This window comes from Myotis lucifugus, unplaced genomic scaffold (genome assembly GCF_000147115.1).
Source record: "Myotis lucifugus unplaced genomic scaffold, Myoluc2.0 scaffold_223, whole genome shotgun sequence".
In the NCBI taxonomy this organism is placed as follows: Eukaryota; Metazoa; Chordata; class Mammalia; order Chiroptera; family Vespertilionidae; genus Myotis; species Myotis lucifugus.
In genome coordinates, this window is record NW_005871271.1 from 1,187,078 (window position 1) to 1,195,572 (window position 8,495).

Genomic DNA, 8,495 nt, shown 5'->3' on the forward strand with positions numbered 1-8,495 from the left:
CCCCCCCTTTTCTCCCTTGACCTCTTGTAGCCCTCCCCACCTTATTTCCTCTTATTATTACAGCAGTCCCTTTAACATTTTTTGCAATGCTGGTTTGGTGGTAATGTACTCCTTTAGCCTTTTTTTGGGGGGGTGGTGGTGTCTAGGAAGCTCTTTGTTTCCCCATCTATTTTGAATGATAGTCCTGCTGGATAGAGTAGTCTTGGTTTCAGATCCTTGGTTTTCATTACTTTGAATACTTTGTGCCATTCCCGTCTGGCCTACAGTGTTTCTGTTGAGAAATGAGCTGACAGCCTTAAGGGAACTCCCTTGTAGTTCACTGACTGTCTCTCTCTTACAGCTCTTAAGATTCTCTCCTTGTCCTTAATGTTTGCCATTTTAATTATGATGTGTCTTGGAGTGGGTCTCTTTGGGTTGCTTTTGTTTGGTATCTTCTGCGCTTCCTGAAATTGTGTTGCTTTTTCCTTCACCAGCTTAGGAAAGTTTTCCATCATTATTTCTTCCAACAGGTTCTATCCCTTGCTCACTTCCTTCTCCCTCTGGTATCTAGAATGTGAATGTTGTTTCATTTCATATTGTCCCAAAGTTCCTTAAACTGTCCTCATGCTTTTAAAGTATTTTTTCTTTTTGCTGCTCTGATTGAGTAGTTTTTTCTACCCTATCTTCTAATTCACTTATTTAATCCTCTGCTTCATTGAGCCTGCTTTTAATTCCTTCCCGTGTATTCTTTTTTCCTCTTTTCTTTTTGGTTAATCCTCACTTGAGGATAATTTCCCATTGATTTTGTAAAGAGAGTGGAAGAGAGATGGAAAAACAGAGAGAAACACTGATGTGAGAGAAACACATCGATTGGTTGCCTCCTGCAGGAGACCAGATCAGGGCCTGGGCTGGGGAGGAGCCTGCAACCAAGGTTCATGACCTTGACTGGAATTGAACCTGACCCTTTGGACCGAAGGCTGACGCTCTATCTGCTGAGCCAAACCGGCTAGGGCTCCAGTATATTCTTGATGTCAGATAAAGTATTCTTCATTTTTGTCTGGTTTTTATTCATAATACCTATATATTTTTTCATGCCAATGTAGCTTGCACTAAGTTCCTTGTAATTCCATTAAGTTCCTGGATTTTCCCATTCAGTTTCTTGTAATTGGTGCTCAGTTCCTGGAGCATCTTTATAACCATTGTTTTGAAATCTATGTCTGATAATTTGCTTGCCTTGATTTCTTCCAGGCCTTTTTTGGGCAATCCCCTCTTTTCTTTAATTAAGGGGTTGTTTCTTTGTTTCCCCATTTTGTGTTTATATCTGTGTATTATATCTATTTGCTATGACTTCTAGTCTGTGAGGTGGGCTTTTATAATGAATGTCCTGTGGGACCTAGAGGTGTGTTTTCCTTGTACTTCTGAGCTATTTGCTCTAGATGTGTCCCTTTTGTGGATATTGGGACTATTTTGTTATGATTTGATTTAGACTATTATTGTCCCTTTTAAGGGAGGACACTTCTTTGAGGCTGGTTGTGAGGCTCAGTTGCTACCACCTCATGTGGGCTGTTGTACAGGTGCAGTCTCTATGTTGTTTCTTCAGTGCTCCTTAGTCAAGATTGATGAACTGTTAGTCAGACCCATCAAAAAACAAAGAGAGAGGACCTAAATAAATACAATCAGAAACAAAAGCTGAGAAGTAATAAGTGACATCACAGAAATACTGTGTAAGAAAATTTTAAGAAATTGCTATGAAAACTATATGCCAACAAGCTGGACAATGTGGATGATATGGACAAATTCCTAGAAAAATACAATTTCCCAAAACTGAATCAGGAAGAATCAGAAAACCTGAATAGGCCAATAACAACTTAGGAAATAGAAATAGTAATAAAAATAACAAAAGCACTGGTCCGGACAGCTATATAGGGAAGTTTTACCAAACATTCAAAGTAGAACTAATACTTCAAGCTAACACTCCTCAAACTATTCCAAAAAATCTAAGATGAAGGAACATTTCCAAACTCTTTTTATGAGGCCAGCATTATTTTAATTCCAAAACCAGATAAAGACACAACAAAGAGAGAGAACTACAGGCCAATATCCCTAATGAGCATAGATGCTAAAATCCTCAACAAGATATTAGCAAATCGGATCCAGCAGTATATTAAAAAGATCACACAACATGACCAAGTGGGATTTATTCCAGGGATGCAAGGCTGATACAATATTTGCAAATCAATAAACGTGATACATCACATAAACAAATTGAAAGACAAAAATCACATGCTCATATCAATAGATACAGAAAAAGCTATCGACAAAATCCAACACCCATTTTTGATAAAAACTCTCTGCAAAGTGGAAATAGAGGGATAATACCTCCACATAATAATGGCCATATATGACAGATCTACAGTCAACATCACACTGAATGGGCAAAAACTAAAACCATTTTCCCTAAGAACAGGAATAAGACAGGGATGTCCACTTTTACCACTCTAATTCAACATAGTACTAGAAGTCTTAGACACAGCGATCAGACAAGAAGAAATAAAAGGTATCCAAATTGGAAAGAAGGAAGTAAAACCTTCATTATTTGCAGATAACATGATACTGTATATAGAAAAACCTAAAGACTCCACAAAATAACTACTAGATTTAATAAATTTGGCAATGTAGCAGGATACAAAATTAACACCCAAAAATTGATGGCTTTTTTATACAACAATAATGAATTCTCAGAAAAAGAAACTAAACAAACAACCCCATTTTCAATTGCAACAAAAAAATTAAGATACTTAGGAATAAACTTAGCCAAGGAGGTAAAAGTCTTATACTCAGAAAACTACAAGATGTTGAAAAAAGAAATAGAGGAAGATATAAACAAGTGGAAGAATATGCCGTGTTCATGGATTGGTAGAATTAACATAATTAAAATGTCCATACTAACCAAAGAAATCTATAGAATCAATGCAATTCAATCCTTATTAAAATACCACCAGCATATTTCACAGATCTAGAACAAATAAATTTTGGAGTATTTGTTCTAGATCTGTGAAATACGCTGGTGGTATTTGACCCAGTGATCCCACTTCTGGGTTATATGCTAAGAAAACCAACATACCAATCAGAAAGAACATATGCACCCCAATATTCACAGAAGCACAATTTAAAATAGCTAAGATCTGGAATCAGCCCAAGTGCCCATCAGTGGATGAGTGTATAAAAAAAGATGTGGTATATTTACAACATGGAATACCATGCATCTCTAAAAAAGAAGGATCTCTTACCCTTTGAGACACCATGGAGGGACCTGGAGAGTATTATGCTAAGTGAAATAAGCCAGTTAGAGAAAGACAAGGTACATATCATCTCACTCATACATAGAATCTAAAGAACAAATAAACTGATGAGCAAAATAGATCAGAGACATAGAAGCATGGTACAGAGTGTGGAATCTTGGAGGGAAGGCGTGGGTGGGGTTGGTGGGTGGGAAGAGATTAACCAAAGAACTTATATGCATACATCCATGCCCATGGACAAAGACAACAGTGTGGTGAATGCTTGGGGGGAGGGCAGGTGCGGGCTGGAGGGGGTCAGTGAGGGAGGAAAAGGGGATATCTGTATAACTTTCAATAATAAAATTAAAAATTTAAAAAGAGCTTAGTACCATGACTAGCACAAAATGTGATGAATAAATATTACCCGCTATATTCAGTGTTCTTAAGATTCTGGTCCTCTATATCATTAGTCTGCTCAGGATGCCATAAAAAAATACCAAGGATTGGTTGGCTAATTTTCTTGCAGTTCTGTAGCTGCAAGTACAACCTCAATGTGCCATCAGGGAACTTAATAGTGAGGCCTTTCTTCCTGGCTTATATATAGGCATCTCCTTGCTGTGTGCTCATATGGCCTTTTGTTTGCTTTCACGAGAGAGAGAGAGAGAGAGAGAGAGAGAGAGAGAGAGAGAGAGAGAAATCTCTGGTGCCTCTTTCTCTTCTTATTAGAACACCAGTTTTATTCAATTAGGGCCCCATATTTATAACCCCATTTAACTTTAGTTTCTGTTTACAGGCTTTATCTCCAATACAGTTACATTGGGCATTAGGGCTTTAACATATTGATTCAACAGAGACCCCATTCAGTCTATGGTATCCTCATTAACCTGACATTCCTGACTCATCTCTCTCTAGTAACACTCATGCCAGGTTCTGCCACAGTAGTATTTCATCACTAAAATGTACACCCTGCCCTCTTTTCTAGTAAAAATTATGACCAGTTCAAACTTCTGAAGATTTCTCCAGTACAAATAATGACTCCTTTTTTTTTTGCTCCTATGGTACTTTGTTCAAACCATTAATGTAGCTAACTCAAGAATAGTATTTATCAATATGCATATTTATTTTACACTAGAGGCCCAGTGCACGAAATTCGTGCATGGGGGGTGGGTCGCTCAGCCCGACCTGCACCCTCTCCATCTGGGAGCCCTCAGGGGAGCTGTCTCCAATCCAGGAACCCTGATGGCTTTGGCCCACTCCGTATGGTTTTCTGCTCTCTGCAGGGCCTGGCCGCTCCGTGCCTGCTGCCCAGAGGCTCTCCATGGCCCAGAGGCTCTCCACATCCCGCCCCAGCTGCTCCACACGCACGCTGCCCAGAGGCCCTCCGCAGCTGGGGCGGGACACTTGCCTCATTGCTGCGGTGATGAAGCAAGCATTCCATCAGGCCACTCATACTGCCCACTCTCAGTGGCCACCCCCCCAGGACTGGGGGACTCTGGTGGGGCTGAGGGGACTGGATGCTGCCATTTTGTGGCTATGGGCACTGCCATCTTTGTGATGGAGTGATGGTTAATTTGCATATTGCCCTTTTATTAGATAGGATATGGTTTGTATTAAATCCCATAATCATTATATGTAGTTATTATTAATAAGCTTATTTTATTAATTTCTCAAGTGATCCTCAAAGAGGGTATTTATTCAATAGAATCTGTGAACATAAAAAAAATGTGCTTTTTTGTAGATGATGGTACCTTTAAATGATTATGAAGCATTGAAAGAGGAGCAGGTTTTTTGGAAAAAAATGTTTGACTTGACACATATTTAGTTTGAGATGCATGCAACACATCCAAATGTGAAAATATTATATACTTGTTTAATATAGCCAGTCTTGGATTGATACACAAGTTGGGCTTTGACCTCATTTTATAATATTAGCACAAGCAAGTGATAAGTGACAAATAATCTCTTTTATTCTGTGTTAATGAAGAATAATGCTAAATTATCTCTTTACTCTATTTACTTGCTCAATATTCTTCTTCTTTCCACTCTTTCCATGTATTTTAACTTCTAAACTACTAATTTTTAATATCATAAAACTGGACAGGATCTGAATTAACTGGGATCTTAAGAGTTTATCTAAATTAGTTACTTTCATTTGTAGATGAAGTAAGCCCACTATAGCTAGTTAAGTAGTTAAGTGACTCATCCAAGGTCATAGTGAGTTCTAAAATAAGAACTAACATTCATATTTTCTAATTCCAATCATAAGTCTATTCCATTATACCAGCAATTCCTACACAATATTCTTCAGAACAAAACTGCGAGAATCTTGGTGAATAAAATAATTTAAATGTGTCTTTTAACACTGAATACAATCCTCTCTCTTGAACAGTTATAATGAACAACTTGTTTAACTTTATTTAACCCAACATCTATATATATAAAAGCCAAGGGACTAGAATGACCAACGACTGGAACGACTGGAACCACTGGTTGCTATGATGTGCACTGCAGCTGGCCAGCCAACCTCCCACTCCCCTCCCCCGGGCGGCTGGATCCGATCGGCCCTGATCAGAGCAGGCCAGCCGGACCCCACTCGTGCACGAATTCATGCACCAGGCCTCTAGTTTAATGATAAAAACCATTCTCCACCATCTGAATATGGTTTGGGCACTTTTAACAATTCCTTTTAACTACAGCAAAGATTGCTGAAGTCAGAAATAAAGTATAATGCTAATAGGAAATGCTTTGGGAAATGATGTACTGTGTCATCCTTTACTAGTACTATGACAATACTTGGTTTAAAAGGAACTCAGTATGCTTTGTAAAAAAATTTATCCTGCTGAGATAAGGTTAGGATAATGCAAAGAGTTTTTTTTCTTTGATAGATTGATGGTGTTATTGGAAGACATAGGCCATATAAATTAAATAATTGCATTATGAAATGAGAATGAAATAGTTTTATTAACCTGTCTAGAACTTACTAATTTTATTGTAGGGTGGATTTTTTAAAAAGACTTGATTTCTCCTTGGTAAGTGGTGGTACAAATACACTAAAATAGGAGTTGAGGACTTCCAGTTGGAGAATTGTTCTTTTCATGGAAATGTGTAGGACACAGGTAATGAAGCTATTGTGCTTTTATTTTTCATGGAAGTTTTGGGAAAAACAGAAAAAGAATTAAACACAGAGTTAGAGTTTGATAATAAGAAATTAATTTTGTTACTGTGAAGTAGTAAAGAAAAATCACAGATCAAGAAATATTCCTTTTTTTAAAACTTTGTTATTCAATCCTCACCTGAGGATATGCCTTTTTTATTGGAGAGAGAGAGAGAGAGAGAGAGAGCGAGAGAGAGAGAGATATCAATGTGAGAGCAATGTGAGAGAGAAATGTTGAACAGAAAAAGAATTAAACACAGAGTTAGAGTTTGATAATAAGAAATTAATTTTGTTACTGTGAAGTAGTAAAGAAAAATCACAGATCAAGAAATATTCCCATTTTTAAAAAAACATGTTTTTATTGATTTATTTTAGAGAGAGAAAGGAAGGGAGAGGGATAGAGATATAGAAACATTGATGAGAGAGAAACATCAATTAGCTACTCCCTGCATGCCACCTACTGGGGATCAAGTCCAAAACCTGGGCATTTGTCCTGACCAGGAATCAAACCAGTGACCTCTTGGTTCATGGGTTTAAACTCAACCATTGAGCCACACCAGCCTGGCAAGAAATATTCAATTTTTAAAACTACATTTTAAAAGAATAGCTTTTTCTCCATATCTATAGATAATAAAATCTATCTGTATATTAATAGGAAGAAAATGACTGTGATGTACTATATTTCTATACATTAATGGAAAGCAAAAGTGTGGCAGACCTCTGAATTGTGATTTTAGAGGTATGCCTCTTTTAGGCTCTATGAACACAAACCCTTTATCTTTCAGGAAGAGAAATAATTATGCAAGATGTAAACCACCATGCAAATTAATTAGACACTAGAGGTCCGGTGCACGAATTCGTGCATGGGTGGGGGTCTGGGCGGCCTGCCCCACTTGGGGTCGATCAGCTAGGGGGAGGGGCTCCAAGTGGTTGGCGGGCCGGCCCCAGCCCCTGGTCAAACTCCCGGTTGAGGGGACAATTTGCGTATTAGCCTTTTATTATATAGGATTTAAGTGTACTAGTCAATACTATATCCCTGATCCCTCATTTGCTGGAAGATAGTGAATTCTTAAGTTACAGTAAAGTTCCATTCCTTCACTAATACTTACTGAAATCCAGCATTGTTCAAGGCTTCATACTAGCTACTATGAATAACACAGGTCCTTGGCCTCCATAAATTTATATCTTAGGGAAGAGTAAATAATTCTTTGCAAATATAAGAATGACAGTAATTGTCATAAGCAGATAAGGTAGGTACTATGAAATTTTAGGAGCCAAAGTTTTTACTTTAGAGATGGTAAGGACTGAAGAAAGCTTTATTAAAAAGTGGCATTTTTACTAAATCTTGAAGAATAGGTAAGGTTGGTTTGCAAAAAATAGTGTAAAGGAAGTAAAAATTAGGAGGAAGTCTATGGTTATGAGTCAGGCACTTTGAACAATTCTTTTTAACTAAAGCAAAGGTTGCTGAAGTCAGAAATAAAGCATAAATTAGCAAAACCCTCCCACTTGCAAACTGTAAGGAATCCAACAAATTTTGTCCTTTTTAAAATTCAAAGGTCAGAGAATGGTAAGATCTCTTCCTTTTAAGCAGCACAAAGAGAAGTTTCCACACCCACTAAGTTTAACTGAATGCCTGACAATGATTCAAACCTGGACTTTAGCTCAGGTGTTCCCATACACCCTACAGTCTCAAAAAGTAGAAATGAGAATGCTCTACCATTTACAAACAGGCTACTTTCAATCTGTTTTCCTACAAATAGCTTTGTCATTCTGCGTTACACCTGGTAGAGACATTTCTAATTCACATTATGCCACGTTTGGTTATGTTTTTGTTTATGTTTTTAATAGTTGGTTCAACTTTATATGATTTCTCCAGGCACAGAGGCTGACGGCCTTCAAACTAATGGGGGGATCTCGACACAAATATGCATGTTTCTTCACTGAGACTCAACCATGGTCTTAGCATAAATATTACAAGTTTTAAAGAACAGGCTATGCTCTAGGCCAGTGGTTGGCAAACTCATTAGTCAACAGACGCCCCAATATCAACAGTACAACGATTGAAATTCTTTTTTTTTTTT